This window comes from Notamacropus eugenii, chromosome X (assembly GCF_028372415.1).
Source record: "Notamacropus eugenii isolate mMacEug1 chromosome X, mMacEug1.pri_v2, whole genome shotgun sequence".
NCBI classification, from domain to species: domain Eukaryota; kingdom Metazoa; phylum Chordata; class Mammalia; order Diprotodontia; family Macropodidae; genus Notamacropus; species Notamacropus eugenii.
Genome location: NC_092879.1, coordinates 75,487,910 through 75,504,237, shown reverse-complemented (window position 1 = coordinate 75,504,237; position 16,328 = coordinate 75,487,910). Strand labels below are relative to the sequence as shown.

The following is a 16,328-nucleotide window of genomic DNA, read 5'->3' as shown; positions in this document are numbered from 1 at the left end:
TGTCAGTGTGTGGCATACAGTAATCACTGCATAAATGCTCCTTTCCTTCCTTCCCATCCTTCTGGTCCCAAGACTCGGACCCTGGCCATTGAGGGGTGGGGTGTGTTTGGTGGGGTGTGTGTGTGTGTGTGTGTGTGTGTGTGTGTGTGTTTTGCTGAGTTTCTTTTTCTTTTTTTGTATTTTAGGGTTGGTTTGTTTTTTAGCCAGCTAAACATTAGCCCCTCTAAAACTTTTCATTCTAGTTTGTTTATGGTAGCTCTAACTGTGGACTATCCCACAGTCAATTGTGATTTGGGGAGGTTTTTAAGAGTTATTTACTGTATTTCTTCAGTGCCCCTGACCTTTTCCCCCTCGCTGTTCCTTTGTTAGCTGATACTAGTGTGGAACCCTAGGATTCAGCAATCTCCTGGTGTGGTTTTTTTCTTTCCCCCAACCCTTGCACTTGTGGGCTGTTGCTAACCCCAGAGAAACAGAATCCCCTCCGCTTCGACTCCCACGTGGTTCTGTTTGCAAATTGGGAACTCTAGCCTCATCGGGCAGGGGGGCAGAGGAGGAGGGCCACAAACGAGGGAAAGCAGGCGAGGAGGAGACAGGACAAGATCTAAGTGACAGCCAGCAGTCCCGGACCAGCGGATCGCAGGAGAGGGAAGGAAGGAGGGCAGCCCCGGGGCCCTCGAGCCCCGTCCGCTTCTCCTTGGCCAGTGACTTCAAAGCCATCAGTGGTCAAGCCCACCCGAGCGTCCCCACCTTTCCATGACACCTGGGTAAGTGGCACGGCACGGCTTGCCCCGGGCCTTGGGGGCCCCCGAGGGGCAGCCTCCAGCCCGCAACCCGGTGGGCAGAGCAGGGCAGCGGATGCCCCATGCCCAGGTCCCCCCCCCGTCCGCCGTCCCAAGCGCCCGCTGGCGGGACCGCCCGCCCTCGCCAAGGTCGCCCCCCCCCCCAGGGGGCCGTCTGCTCCCGGGAACGGCGGCTGACCCTTGGCCTCGAGGGTCCTGGGCTTTCCCCGCTCGCACCCCCCCAACCCCCCCCCACCGCGGCGCATGCGCAGTGGCCACATTCCATCATGGCGGGGCCGTCCGGCGGCGGGCGAGCGGCTCCGCGCTGAGATTGAAGCGGCACCTTGCCGGCTGGGGCGACGACGACCGCGACGGCTCGCAGCCGGGTGGGAGAGTGCGGGACGGAGTCGCGTTTGCCCCTCAGCTCCCCGCTTCTCGCGCACCCCGTGTGTGGCAGGCAGTAAGTGTCCGTGCTCCGGGCCCCCCCCACCCCCCCCCACCCCCTCCCCGGGCAGCTGGGCTGGGTCGGTGCCGGACTGAGGCGGCGTTGGCCGCGCGTGCGGAGGGAGCAGACAGCCCCCCGCGCCCCCCGCTCCTGGCCCCCGGCCGGCGGGGGAGGGGCAGGGCAGCAGCTGCTGCTGTTCGTCGCCGCGGCGGCGACCCCCGGCCGGCCGGGACTGTAAGGCGCACACATGCGGGGCGCGCCGGCCGGCCTGGGCCGAGCGGGGAGGGCGGTTGGCGGGGGACGCCCCGGGCTGAGGAGAGCCGAGCCGAGGCTGGGAGCCCTCGGGGAGCGGGAAGGATGCGGAGGGGCTAGAGGCGGCCGGCCCGGCGGCCCGGGGCTGAGCGTGAGAGCCGGGCCGAGGTGAGGGGGGGGGGGGCGGGGGGCGGGGGCCGGACGGCGCAGGGGAGGGGAGGGGGGATATTTTGGGAGGGCTGCTGGAGGGAAAAGTTTCCGAATCTGTGGGAGGGGGAGCGCAGCCTGAGGGCTCCTTTTCCATGTCGGAGCCCTATTTGGATTTGCTGCTTAAAAAGTGCCTGTGTCCCGGGAGTGAGTGGAGGGACGTGGTTCCCACCCCCCGCACCCTCGGCCACCTCCCCTGCAGCCACCGGCGCTCGGGCACTTGTGCTGTCGCCTGCTAATGCCACGTAGTCTTCGGAGGCTCCCTCCCGGAGATCGGCAGCGGCCCCGGACGGCTCCCCCGGCCGAGGGCTTCCTCTCCCCGCCGTTTCCCCCGGCTCCGGCTCCGGCTCCGGCTCCGTAGTGATTTAGAGCGCTTTCGAGGCCCCGGATAACCGGTAACCGGCCAACGGTCCGTTTCCTGCCTGGGAACGCGCCGTTTGGGCGGAGGGTGGGGAGCTGGCACGGCGAGCTGGGCCGTTCTTGAGGTGGATGCTTTTTTGGCCTTTTGCACCCAAGACCTAGCGACTGCGGGAGAGGCGAGTGAAGCTTTGTGCGAGTTCTTTGCTGAAGTGGCCGGTGCTCCCTGGGTGGGAGGACCGTTATCTTTGCCTCCTGTTGCCCAACTGCTGCACTTTCCAGCTTAGATGGGTCTTGTTCGAGGCGGATTCGAGCGCCTTTCCCTCGGCGTTCGCTGTGGGCTTTGGAAATGAACTTCTCTGGCGATGGTGCGTGTGTTCGTTCACATACCGCTCCACCGAGACGCGGGGTAAACAAAAGGTGACTGCTGAGTGCCTAGGAGTCTGTCTTAACTAAGGGCAGATGTCACTCATTAAGTTCTGCAAAGAAGCGATGTTTTTAGCACCATTCGAAATCTGGGGAATGAGATCTTATTGACAGGAAATTTTTGTGAAAAGAGTCCTTTTTCTCACCCCATTATGGTCTCTTTTGCCATTTCTCTTCAGCCCTGACTATTGCAGAGCAAAGTTGGTGATACTTGAGTACCTTTTTCTTGCGTACCACAAAACTAAGTAGAAAAATGGACTTGCTTTTTCTGCCTCTACTTTTTATTATGAGAATAACTTGAATGGGTGCCTTGTGTAGTTCCTTCAAACAAGCTATTTGGGGAACTCTTAAGTGGTACTGTTGCAACAAGTTTTTCTTTTCCAAGAGTTGGCCTGAAACAGGCAGCCCTTTGGCAATGAGGCAAAATAACACATGTCTAGGACTGTTTCCTTTTTTTAAAAAAAAAATTTTCAAAATTAAACTTGGGTAAATGTTCTGATGCAGATTTTGTTTAAGACCTGAGTGGCTATTTTGCAAGTATTGTGCCAGATTTCCAAACAAATTAGGTGCCATAGCCCATTAATTCACAACATGCACATACCTTTGTAGGAAAGAAATCAAACTTTTCTTCCCGCTTTCTTTCACTCCACCTTGCAGAATGTGAGTACATGCCTCACTTCACTCTGGTTGCCCTGAAACCATGAGGTGAAACACTTTTCCATATTTAAAAATGCTCATTTTTGAAAAAGTATTACTTGCATCCTACAAAGTGTCTCTGACAAATACCTCAAAGCTTTCATCTTTTTTTTTATTTTTGGAAGTACCAGCATGAGGTATCATACTTTTGTACGCGCTTCATTCCTTTATTCTTTGCTAATTCGGAACATTTAATACTTGCAAAGTTACACTCATATGAAAGTCTCTGAACAAGTGAAGTGAAAGATTAATTTCAATCAGAAGATAAATGGATCACTAACTTGAGAGGCTTTGAAATGGTAGTAAATATTTCCTGGAAATAATTTTCCATTCACAGTGTTCTAGGGAGCTGTAATTTATTCTACTTTTGAGATAAATATCAAGATTAAAACTTTGTTTTCAACAGTCACTAAAGTTTGCCAAATGTTCATTTTTCTTTTCATCAGATCATCAGTACTACTTAATTTATGTCAGAATTCTCAAAGTACTATGTTTTTCCTAATGTTCATTTCACCTGCTTTTATGTCTGCCTCAGAGCAACTTGTGGTGAAATTAGCCAAGGTCAAGGTAGTTCCGTTCATCCTTATCGTTTCTGCAAGCCAGACTTTAGCTGAAGAGTGAGTACAGTACACACTGACCTCTTTATTATATCTTCGAAGAACTTATTGTAAAATGAGCAAGTAATTCTTTCACTTGAAATTCAGATTGCCTGTGTTGGTCAGTACAGGCAGGGTATTCGAAAGTCCCAAATACTTTTTTTTAGGCTTTGTGTAAAATTACTGGGTATGTAACTCCACTAAAATTCCCTTAATAAGGAAAATCTGATCCCAGTTTCATTTTTATTGTACTTCAAATCTGTGATATTAATTGAAGTTGCAGTTCATGATACAGTTTGCTCTGGCGATCTCTCAAATGTGACTCAAAATTAAGTGAGAAGTCATCTGGCACTTTGAGACCTTGAAAACAGGCAAGTTTCTTGCCTTAAAAGTGCAGTCTTTTTAAAAAAAAGAAAAAGAAAAAAAAAAGATTGGACCTCACAGCTGTCTCTAATGCTTCCATTCCAGGTAAAAACAACATATTAATTTGAAGCCAGCTTCATGACTGTTTAGTGAAACTTATAGTGTCCAAAGAGATCATTTTAAATTTATGAAATAAAGTGTTCAGTTTTGGTGTTGTTTAAAGGCAAGTTGAAATATTTTCTTTATGCATATAGCCTTTAAAATTGGGGGAGGAGAAACTCACTGGCCAGAATTAAAAATTACAATATAAAATATATCAAAATCTCTTACTTTGCACTATTAATTTATGTCAATAGTCTTGATGTGCATAGAAGGCTAATTTGTAGTGGTGGCTCAAAGACCTCTAAAAGTCAGTAGCCTTTACATAAGACTAAATATTAGGCAACAGTATGTGTATTTATATTTAATGTGATTTGGGATTCTAAAAAATTGAGAAATTATTAGATGTTTTGTGTCCTTCTAAGGGTAAATTGATGAGTTCTCAAAAATCAGACCATACTTCCTTTTGTACATTCCATAGTGCTAAGGTGTTATTAAGACCGTACTATTTAGAAGGGGAAATTGTACTTTGGAAATGAAGATATATTTTAGGTAGTCGTGGTTACATTAAGCCAATGAAAGCCGTACATTTATAGATATTAATCTAATACAGTAGCCCTTCACATTTCCATGCCTGAGCCACCGCTTTTCAGATCATGAAGTATCACTCACTGCATCAAAGAGTAAGGGGCCACAACCCTGAAATTGAGGCTTGAGAGTCTGTCTAGGAATTAGAATATCACATGCTCCCTATGAGCCTATGGATCTTTGCCAGAGCTAAACATAATTTTACGAGTTAGAAGGTGACTGCTGTCTGTAGCCCAGACTTTCCTTTTTTGGCCTTAGTTATAAAGTAAGTATAACTTAAATATAGTGTTACTTTAAGGAGAAAATCTTAACATAAGAAATGCCATTGGGGGTCCATCCTACCTTGTTTTCTATGTCTGATAGTGCTAACAAGGGAGATTTTTGATAAATGCATGGTCACCCTCTATGACTTAAACTCCACAAGGTCACATAGGCATCCCAAACATTGCTACCTTTTCCTAATAACCCAGTCTGGATTTATCATCCATGAATTTATTGTATAAATCGTTCTTGAAGCTGTTTATATTTTAGCCTATATCAGCTCTTGGGGGTAATTAGTTGTAGAAATCAGTAACCCACTGTTCAAAATAGGGCTTCCTATATTGTCCTAAGACTGCATCAAGGCATGCCCCCTAGAACTAGTTCTGGGATTGCAGAATTTGGTGAACAAGGGCATGTTTGCCCGATCCATATTACTTATGACTTATTTGCGTCAAATTTTCTCCTAGCCTTTTTTTTCCAAAATGCAACTCTAATTTTTTTTTGTCTATCTTCAGAGACTGTTGCTTTCTTGAGACCCTTGATAATTCTACACCCCCATCCCCAAATGATCTATTATTTCAGCAAGCATATTGTATTCTTGCTTCAGAAAACTGTAACATAATCTTCTCAATAATTGCATGTGTATGGAATGTTAAGTTTTGGCATGAAAATGTTGTGGTCTCCTGTATGGGAATCTGCTTATCTTAAAAATATTGCCTAGCTGGGTTTTTTTTTAATTGTACCCATCCTCTTTCATGTTTTATTCTATATGCATAATATCTGCTAAGAATTCTAAAGGCTTTGTGATTTAAATTGTTTTCTATCAAATCAACATTCAAAATAGCAATTTCTCAAAATCCTTGTTTTCCAAAAACATCATTATTTATTATGTCTATATTTATGTAGGGCAACTTGAAAGCTGTGCCTTCAGTATTTAAGCTATCCCCGTAAATGCTGTTTTCGCTGTTTCCTCTCTCTCCCACTTCGAACCATTTTAAAGATGGTTTAGTGATATTTAGTGATAGTTATTTGTGATGGTCCTTGTCTTAGTGATGTGTAACAAGAGCTATGTAGTGGTTTGAAAGTGCACTTAAAAAATGTCTACTTGTCCAAATTAGTCATGTACTTTTCTGAGGATTTGGTAAATAAGCTATCATTTTTCTTGCTTTAATTTAATTTAATCCTCACAACAAGATGCCTCCCTTTTCAAACCACTTCTGATATTTTGAATATCTCCTTTGCACTTAAAATGGCATCTGAAAGAATGTGTACATTCTCCCCTATAATACTAGAAACTTAAGAGTAGAAACTCTTTGAAGGTAGACTACTCTGTCCTTTATTCCTTAGCATCTCCAGCAGTACCAGCCATGACTCCATTGCTTTCTTGTTGCTCTGTATGGCACATTTGGTAGCTTGTATTTCATTGTATTACATGAAGCATATACAGGAAGTCATCAATTTCCAACAGATTCTTTTTTGCAGTTTTTTGATAAGGTTTTTGGAACTGTGAAACAAATTTTCCAAGAAAAAAAATATCACTGATGGTTATACCCCTTGGCTAGGCCACATTGACACATAATGCCGGTAAAATATTATATTCAGTACTTGAAATCAAAAAATAAAATAATGCTATTCTGATTATAATTTAAACAATTTAAGAAGGCATTTTATTATAAATGCTGGTATTTGAGAAAAGGATAGTTAACAGGGGTAGACTTGTACAAAAAATTCCAAAGGAGAATTCAGGGCATTTTTAAGGACTTTAGAGGCCAATAGCATTTATTTGTTATCATGTCTAATTTCAGTTCCTAATTGTAGATTTTGTTTTCTTTGATACAAGTGTATTACTTGTACTGTCTTTTTAAGGGTTATCAATCAATTAGATCCCCTCTTTCTGTTTTTTAACTCAGAATTTTCTGAGGTACCTAGGCCAGAGCTGGAAGAAGAATGGGGTTTTGTAGGATCACTGAAATATAGCTGGAAGGGATTTCAAAGGCCATCTTGTTCAGTCTCCTCCTTTTATAGATGACAAAACTGAGGCCCAGGGAGGTTACTTTATTTTGCCCAAGGTCATATTGGTAGCAGGCCTCAAAGACAGGCATTGAAGATTTGAACCCATGGTTCTCTTTAAAAGATTATTTGTATGTTTAAGAAAGTGATTGCTGGAGATGGAATTAAGTGAATACCAGTGGCAAAAAAAGAAAGGCAAGTTGGAGGGAATCTTCATTCCCTAGGGCGTAGTGAGAGCTAAAGTTTTGGGGGGGGGGGGGAGAAGTAAAGCAGAAATGTTAGGTTAGATAGTTCTGTGTTGGCCACCAGGTGGTACCATTGATCCAGAACAGTTTGGTTGCTATCTAGAGGAGTAGAAGTAGTGAAGAGGATTTTGGTCTGAGTGTTTAGTTGGACATTTATATAAATGAGGCATTCATAAATAAGGGAGCACCTCTTCTGTCTCCTATGTATAAAATATTTCATTTGTGAAAGCCTCATCTCAAAGATACTGGAAAGCCTTTAAAGGCAGAGATCATGCCATATGTTACTTTATCTCTTCCACAGTATGTAGTGCAATGCTGGGCATATAGTATTTAATACTAGCTAGTATTTATAGAACACTTTAATGTTTGCAAAGCACTTTTGCATATATTATCTCACTTGGTCCTTACAACAAACCTGGGAGGATGTTTCTATTAGTAACCCCATTTTATAGATGAAGAAACTGAGAAGCTGAGAGGTTAAGAGACTTGCCCATGGTTACAACAGCTAGTAAGTGACTGAGGTAGGATTAAAATTCAGGCCTTAGTCTCAAATTCAGCTCTCTATCCTCTGCACCACCTAGTATTTAACTCAATAAATATTTATTGAGTTACCATTCTTTAAGCACAGCTTTTGCCTTGTTTTTCTGGTTGTAGTCACCCAAATCATATAATTTCATGGTATCTGCTTACTTTTATACTTCTGTAGATCTTTTATCAGGATTGGTATTCTTTCCAATGATATAAATCACAACTCAATCATGTTCTTTCCTCCTGGGTGACTTTTTCATACCCTCCTATAAATCTTCTAGAGGGGATCTGACTAGTATGCTGGGGGCCTTCCTCTACTTCTCTTAACATTCCACAGACAGCAATGGAATACAAAGGCTGCCCATTAGTTATTTCTTGCTCTTGCTACGTGCCCTGCTCACCTTCTTTTCCAGTTGTCCATCTCTCCAATGACATTCTTTATGCTGCTTCTCTTGTACAGCCCTGGGTTTGTAATGTATTGTGGTCTTCTTGTGCCCATCATATACCTCTCCAAAGCTTTTTGGGGTAACCTCGAATACTGATTGGGGGGTCTCCCCCCTTCCATGACTCAGCAATATAGCAATATCAGAATAATAATGTTTACAAAAAAAGACGGTTCTTTGTTTTCAAGATGAAGCTTGGGGTCATTAGAAGCACTGTACAGTTTCCTAAAGGCAATCCAGCTCATTCTCTTCTTCCTGTTTAATTCTGGGCCCAGCTCCTTGTCCTCACACAGTGTCTTTCCAAGATATATGTACGGATGGCCCAGTTTTATGGGCTGTCCATCAAACTGTGTGTTAGTCTAGACAATAGGCATTCTACAGTCGTTTGGTTTTTTTCTCTTGTAAATAGGTCAAAGTGTTGAATTTTTGCTTAGGAGGAACTAAATTACATCTTTCAATGAGAGAAAAACTTACCAAATTTTGTCTAGCTAACCTAATTAGTATGCAGTGAAAATTGTCTTACATTGGACCTGGGCTCAGAAACAAACTAGTTGCCTTTTGGAACAAGGCCTGGAACTAGAGTGGCCTTGAGTTCAGGGTTGGGGGTGGAGGTACCAGTCTTTGTTATTTAACTCCTTTATGTTGGGGTTTCCTGACTTTGGGGGGGTCTGTTGATCTACTTAGTGAAAATACTGATCATTTTTCATTGCTTTCCTCATAGCCCATCTCTAAAGTTACTCGTATCTTTGGGAAAATACCGTGATTAAAAATTTGTTATTATCGTGTAACTGCTATGTAACATCATTTCTCTTTTGGACATAAATGTAAATCCTTCTGAAATATATCAAACAAAAAGAAAAAGTTAATGTTAAATACATTTGATCATTTTAATAGCTTTAACTAGGTCTTTAAAATTAAAAATCCTTAAAGAAATTATCTATGTAATATGCTGATCTTTCATTGTCTTATAACACGTAACCACATATTGTTCATTCATGCTATACCTAAAGCTGGCTATTATGATGAATACTTACTTTATCAAACCGAAGTTTTTATCAGCATTATGATATTTATAAACTAGGAAACATGATTTAGTCAAAGAATAATGCAGTTTTATATTGTTAGTGGTTAAAACTAAAATAATGGAAGATTGCACCTTATGAAAGTTTTACATAATTAGCATTGATGTTTAATATAAATTGAAAGGAGTAACAGAATATAATAATCTGCTTTCAACCTGGAAATTTCCCAGAAGGCTTAAATCTCCAAACACTTGACAATAGTATGTTCCAGAAATTACTTTTGTGATATTTCAGGGTTCACTCTTAATGCACCTGTATGTAACTTCATATTTCCATTTAAAAAAAATAAAAGACCTGAGTAAGTGGTTGTCATGGAGAATTCCAAGTCTGATGAATACTATTTTTGGAATGGAGTAGGGAACATGAGCTACACAGTGAACTCTGCATTCTGAATTGAAGCACACACTTGGCTGTTGGAAATGAAAAAAGGTAATGAAAATTTTGAAATTACGGGGAGTCAGAGCCTAGAATTTAGGTCTAGAATTTAGAATTTGGGGGAAAGAGAATTCATATTGGCTTTTGTGAACTTGAATCAGGTTGAATTATTCTAAGAGATAGTTCATTTTTAAAGAAACGTTGCTAATAGTGCCTAGCATAAGAAATTGAATAGTACTCTTTGAAATGAACACATTTATGCCACAGGATAAAATGTGTTTAGTTTTAGAATAGTACTTCCACTCTTTTGAAAGTTTTCAAAATTAGCCCAATCTAATTTAGTATATTTGTTTTCATCTTCTGTAAGGTACCATATGGTAGTGATGATTATCCGACCAAGAAGGCAATAGAGTAGTTCCTATTTTTTTAAAAATCCATAAACTGGTATGCTTCCTTTCTTTCCTTACTTTTTCCACATTGGTATTAGTGTTTAAATGCATGTAAGTCTCATGGCTGAGCTGTGTGTTTTCTCTATGTGGTATGTACTAGGACATAAAATTATTGTTATTATTCTGTGCAATAAGCCATTTAAAGCTCTCTTTGCTGCAAATCTCGAAGCAGTTTTGAAACTCAGAAGGTGTTTTCCTTTTAGTTAGCCAGAAGTCAGCATTGTAAACCCTGCAGAGGTGTCTGAATATCTCTTTTAGCTTGTTTGTTTTTTTCTCCTGCCTCCCTGCTTCTGAAGTGGCTGATGCCAGAATTTTCTGCTTAATTCTTTGTTTCAGTTTAAGGTTAATATACACAGAACTTGCCTAGATGAATTCGTGAGGTTTTTTTTTCCCTTTGTGGAAATGCCCCTCAATATTCTGTGGTTTTCCTCACATGATAATTTCTTTAAGAAGTGCTTCATATGTGCAACATCACAGCTATAGAGAATAATGACAAAGTTGTGGGGAGAAAAAAAGCAGCAGACTGGTAGCTTCTAGAAGAATTTTATTGGGAGATTTCAAGAGAATGGAAAGCAAAATGTAAAAGCTGCATTGAGAAAGGTACTTTAGTAGAGAGAATAGTTAATTGACCTACCTAATGAGATGGAAAATAGATTATGTGGGGGGAGGGGCCCTTCTTGAAACAGCCAGAGAGATTCTCTACACTGAAAAAAAATCCCTGGCAACCGAGCCTTTGTCAAACTGTCCTTCATTATGTAGTTATTTATCTTGCTATATGTGAGAGATGAAAGCATCAGTTAAAACAAATGTTAAGTTATCTGTTCAAAGAAATAAAGTAACCTACTATATTGGCTTTTTATTTGGATCCCCAGTTTGTGACTGAAATGTCATCAATGAAGATGCCTCTATTTGTGCCATATGCTTGATCTGATATCAGTATTTTAGCTTCAAATCATGAAGATATACTTATCCTTGTGGCAAAGACAAACAGAAATGCAAGCCTGGTTTTACTCTTAGACGTTAAGTGGTCAGATTACGCAAGTATTTGTAGCACCTTAAATTGATTCTCTGTCTTTTAAGCACTGAGGAATTCCTTGTTCTCTCCTCAAAACACAGTATGTGATTTATTTCTGAACAGAAAGACAGATGCTATGCCAAAGGTAAGTATTCTCAAATCCTGAAATGTCTACGTTACCCAGTATTAAAGCTAGAAAATTGATTTTGAAAGGTAAAACAACTAATCAGTCATCTCTCTACAGGAGTAACAGTTTTGATTTCTAGCTTAAATAATTTTCACAAGTACTTAGAGATGAACTCTTAATAGTGCTACACAACGTTCATAGGTTATTCAGGTTTGGGTTACCTTTGTCACCTTTTCCTGATCTCTGTCTCCATCCATGTTTCTTGGAAGGGGAAAAGAGCAGATCATTCTTGGTTAAAGTCAAGAAAGTTCTCTTAAGTGATGCCTGTGTTTGGGTGGCAGATCGAGCAATAATATTCCCATGACAGATTTTTATAGCAGGACTTACTTCTCTGAATCTTGAGACTTTTGAAACTGATTAAACTTGAATGTCACCCGAAGTTGAACCAATTCATTAAACTGATTCTTGTGGTTTAGTTGTTTCAACCGTGTCTGACTCTTCATGACACTGCCTAGGGTTTTCTTGGCAAAGATGCTGGAGTGGTTTGCCATGTCCTTCTCCAACTCATTTTACAGATGAGGAAACTGAGACAAACAGGGTTAACTGACTTGCCCAGGGTCACACAGCTAGGAAGTGTCTGAGGCTGGATTTGAAGTCAGGTCTTCCTGACTCCAGCATTGATGCTATATCCGCTGCACTACCTAGGTGCCCCCCTCCCCAAAAAGGCCACAGAAATCAAGATAGTTGGTCAAATTATATCCCCTGGGGTATCATGAGGCCCTGTATATATGGTATACTTATCTAAACCCTCTTATAGAAAGCCTATAATTGTCTTGTTTTGCTTTCCCCATCATACAGGGGTTACAAGGGGATTCTGTTTTCTGATTCTAAACAGCTAATTATTAACTAAAGGCAAGGTAAAAGTATTTCCCTACTTCCTGAATATGTTGGGATGATAGGGAGACTGATGATTGTACCTTCTCTATGTTACCTAGATTTCTGTTATACTCCTAGCCTATTAATTTCTTATCCCTTGCAGTATCTCCAGTGGACAGAGAAACAGTAGCTTTTGCATTGTGCATCCTTCCCTGATTAGTTGTACCCTTCTCAAGGGTGTATGTTCCAAAATACATCTTTCTGGCCTTGAGAATGGTAACATGACCTGCAAGTTCCAGTTACCTTGACTTTATAGTAATTTGCTAATTCATCTTACCCTTCAAGATACACATTTCTTCAATTCCATCCTTAAAGCATTCATCTTAGGAAAAGGGATTCGGCACATGGGAGACAATTGACTCGGACTGGGCCTGAAAACAGCTACCTCTCAACTGTATTAAGTCTAAGAAATCGGGTTGAGATTGTTGATTTGACCAGTTTCTTTATAATGTAAATTATGTGGACTTTCACAGAACTTAATTTAGTCATCATAAAGAGTACTATTTCTATAATGTTGTGAGTTTTTTCCTCCACAGAAATGAACTATTTAAATTTGTTGTACCACTGACACCTGAGTATCTTACAAGAAGCAAAAAGTCATTTGCCATCTTAGAAGTGTTTAATGCTACTCCCTTTCAGCTTAAGAAAACTGGTTCCTAGGGAAGATGACAGCCCAGCTAACTGTTTTGGACTTTTAATTTTCAATGTCTCAGTAACTATGTTGTTGGATGATAACAAATATACCTTTGAACTTACTGAATTCAACTCTTGAAAGATGTTAAGCTATTTTTTTTACCGTGTCTCCAAATTATTAATACACAACCCCAGTGATTCTCCAGTGGGCTCTTAGGCCACTTTTTCAGTCAACTGAATTGTGACCAAAGGAGACTTATGTTGGAATACTTGATCCCATTCCTGAACAACTTAAGAACTAGAAAATCCCTGCAGAGTCTTGATCAGCTCTATAGAAAATTCAGGGACTTGCAAGTGAAAAAGTTAGTGAGGTGCAGGGCTGTAGGAACAGAAACCCCCTGCAGTGGAAATGAGTCTCCAGTCAATCCCTACATCTCCTGGTGAGGCTCTTAGGGGCTGAAATTTCTGAAGTTCCACTAAATCAGGGGTTCGTAACCATTTTGTGTATGTCATGGATTCACTTTTTGGAAGTCTAGTGAAGTCTTTGGACCCCTTCTTAGAATAATGTCTTTAAGGTATACAAAATAGTACACGTAGGATTGCAGGGGACACCAGTTAAGTTGAAATGGTTTATTAAAAAAAGCCCAAAATCACAGAGCTCGGGTTAAGAATCCCACCTTCAAGGTTGGAGGGTGTACATGTGGGAATAGTATTCTCTACCTCTCCATAAAAGGGGGAGGGAGTGTTATACGATTATCAAAGCCTTTTTAAAGCAACCTTCTTTGGATATTCCGACCCTAAGAACCCTTGCTAGCTAATTCTTTCTCATGTATCACTCACTCTCTCTGACAGTCCTTCAGTAAGGTATAACTTTATTGCTGTGCCATCTTATTTCAGCTCATAAAATCTGGTGCTGTATTATCAATGAAAAGCTGTGGGTATTTGTTTGTAGAATGCATGTGAAAAGGATCTTCATGGGGCCAAGAAAATTCTGGCTCCAAACTCAAGTACTTACAAAGCAGCTGGCTAAAAAAATATTACTGACAATGCAGTGTATTTTCACCAGATGGTGTTTTCAGATGTTATAGCTCAGCTGTCCCTTCTGTTAAACCAAGCTCACTTCTCACTTTTTAGAAAATAAAGTTACTTATAGATGAGTTCATTAGAGTTTCTTAACTTTAAATGATTTCTGATAAGTTTAACTATTTTCTAAGATCTACATTGTTAGTACATTGAGAAAAAAAACCAAACCTCGGTTTTGCTGATGTGCTCCACTTTGCATTTTAAAATGCTTTTGAGTGGTAGCCCAGCCTTGTAGGCTGTTAAAAAAAAATACCAGCAAGCTCCAGTCTTATCTGTCTTTTGAAGAGTAGTCAGGATAGTGTGAAGAACTATGTGCCAGTGACTTATTGCCTTAGGTAGGGAAAATTTTTCAAAAGACCCTATAGCGCTTGTCACTAATGAATGGGTGCTGTTTGGCAGCCACATTGGAATAAAGAGACCTGTAATAGCTCACATTTATCAAGTGCTCTAAAGTTTCCAAAGCACTTGGCTTATAACAGTCTTGAGGTAAATAGTATAAATATTATCCTCACTTTACAGATGAAGGAACTGAAAAGTGAGGCTTATATAGCTTGCTGAGGTTTTGGTTTAGTTCTCCCAATGACTCTGATCCCAGCACTATGCTATAACAGAAACGTTGACTAAATGTTAATAAAATCTTTACCCCAGAGATTGGTCAGGAGGTAGGATAGTATGGTGGAAAGAACACTGGCTCTGCAGTCAGAAGACCTGGTTCAAATCCAGTATCTGATACATGCTACTTATGTGACTGAGCAAATCACCTCACCTCACCTCTGTAGACCTCAGTTTCTTCATTAGCAAAATGAGGGGTTTGGAATAGAGGGCCTCTGAGGTCCCTTCCAGCACTAGATCTGTCATTCCAGAAAATTCCCAGTGATCCTGCTAGTTTCCCGTATCACTAGGCTAAAGCAATGTTAAGCATCTTTTTAGAAGAAATATACTCGTGTACTTTTCCCCCTTTCCCCACTGATTTTTGTCAAATGTCTTGATAAGAAGAGGCAGAGTTTTTTCCTTGATTTCCTTCAGCCTCAGAGCACATAAACATGTGCTAATTTGCATGTCTGGGTCTAATAGGCTTGTCAGAGATGATCATCATTATGGAATTTGGTCACTAAAAAACAGAAAACTGTGTTTGGGCATATCTTCATGTTGAATAGTGCATACTTTACCCTAAAGTCACCAATCCCAGAAAAACTTTCTAAGAGGTTTACATTCATGCCAGCAACCTTAAATATATGGCTTATTTCATGTAATCTCCATTTTGAAATTTTTAAAAAATCATTATTGCCCACTGAATATCCATTAGTGTCTCATTCCAAAAGGAAATATCTTTCTAGAATTTGAAACAAAGAAAAACTTAATGATATCAAAATTAGGTTTTGGAAATTTGATTAAGTTACTCTTAAAATTTGTAATATCAGTAAGTGGGTTTTTCCATGGAAATCTGAAAGTATGAATATAGTAATACCTCAAACAATTTTGTCGTAGTATATGTGGCTCTTGATATAAAATTTGAAATAATTTCTCTATAAATTTCCTAGTGAGTAAAGGAAGTTTAGTCTCAAAATACCAATTTTCTTAAACCAAAGACTCAAGAAATTAAGTAGTACTTGAGTGTACCTTTAACTCCTGGATGCAACAATTGTAGAGATTCTTATATATGAAGAATTTCAGGTTCGCAGAGTTATGTAATAAAGCTTATTGTAATTTTAATTGTTCCTTTAAATTCAATTTAATTGACCCTTTATTAAGCACTTACTATATGCTAAATTAATAAGACATGGTCTCCATTCTCAAGGAGTTTAAAATCTAGTATTTCACTTATTACCGCTTTTTATTCTGGCTTATAGAACATTAATGCCATCCTTAAGAATAATGAAGTTTTTGCCAAAAAAGTCTAGAATTCTGACCATTATCAGCTTATGCATCAATCAAAGGAACAACATCATTTTACTAATTGCCTACTGTGTACCAGGCACTATCCTCAGTGCTGGGGAATCAAATACAAAGAATTAAATAATTTCTATTCAAACAGAACTTAGACTTTAATCATGGAGACAAATGCATAAATAAGTAATAATAGCTAGCATTTATTAGTGCTTCAGCATTTGCAAAGCACTTTCCATGTTTATCTCATTTGATCCTCAAACCAACAGTGGGAGTTAAGGGCAATTACTATCACCATCTTACAGATGAAGAATCGGAGTCAGAAGTTGAAATGACTTGCCCAGGGTCATGGTAAGTGTCTGAGATAGGATTTGAACTAAGGTTTTCCTGACTCCATGTCTGACTTTGTTTACTGTGACACCTCAGCTTATAAAGAATAAAACCAA

At 40.4% G+C, this 16,328-nt stretch overlaps 1 protein-coding gene and 1 long non-coding RNA gene across 3 annotated transcripts in view; one reads left to right on the top strand and one right to left on the bottom strand.

Annotated features, from left to right (window-relative positions):
* The window catches only part of LOC140515374 (uncharacterized), a 286,278-nt gene that overhangs the window by 170,409 nt on the left and 99,541 nt on the right, over window positions 1-16,328 (bottom strand). The gene's annotated exons all lie outside the window — the stretch shown is intronic.
* LOC140515370 (fibronectin type-III domain-containing protein 3A-like) overlaps window positions 407-16,328 on the top strand; it is an 83,362-nt gene continuing 67,440 nt past the window's right edge. Inside the window, exon 1 of one of the 2 annotated variants that reach the window (XM_072626049.1) lies at window positions 407-764. The gene's annotated coding sequence lies outside the window, so the exon portion shown is untranslated. Of the gene's footprint in view, window positions 765-962; window positions 1,240-16,328 lie in introns of those variants that run through there. The other variant, XM_072626047.1, reaches the window with a different exon arrangement.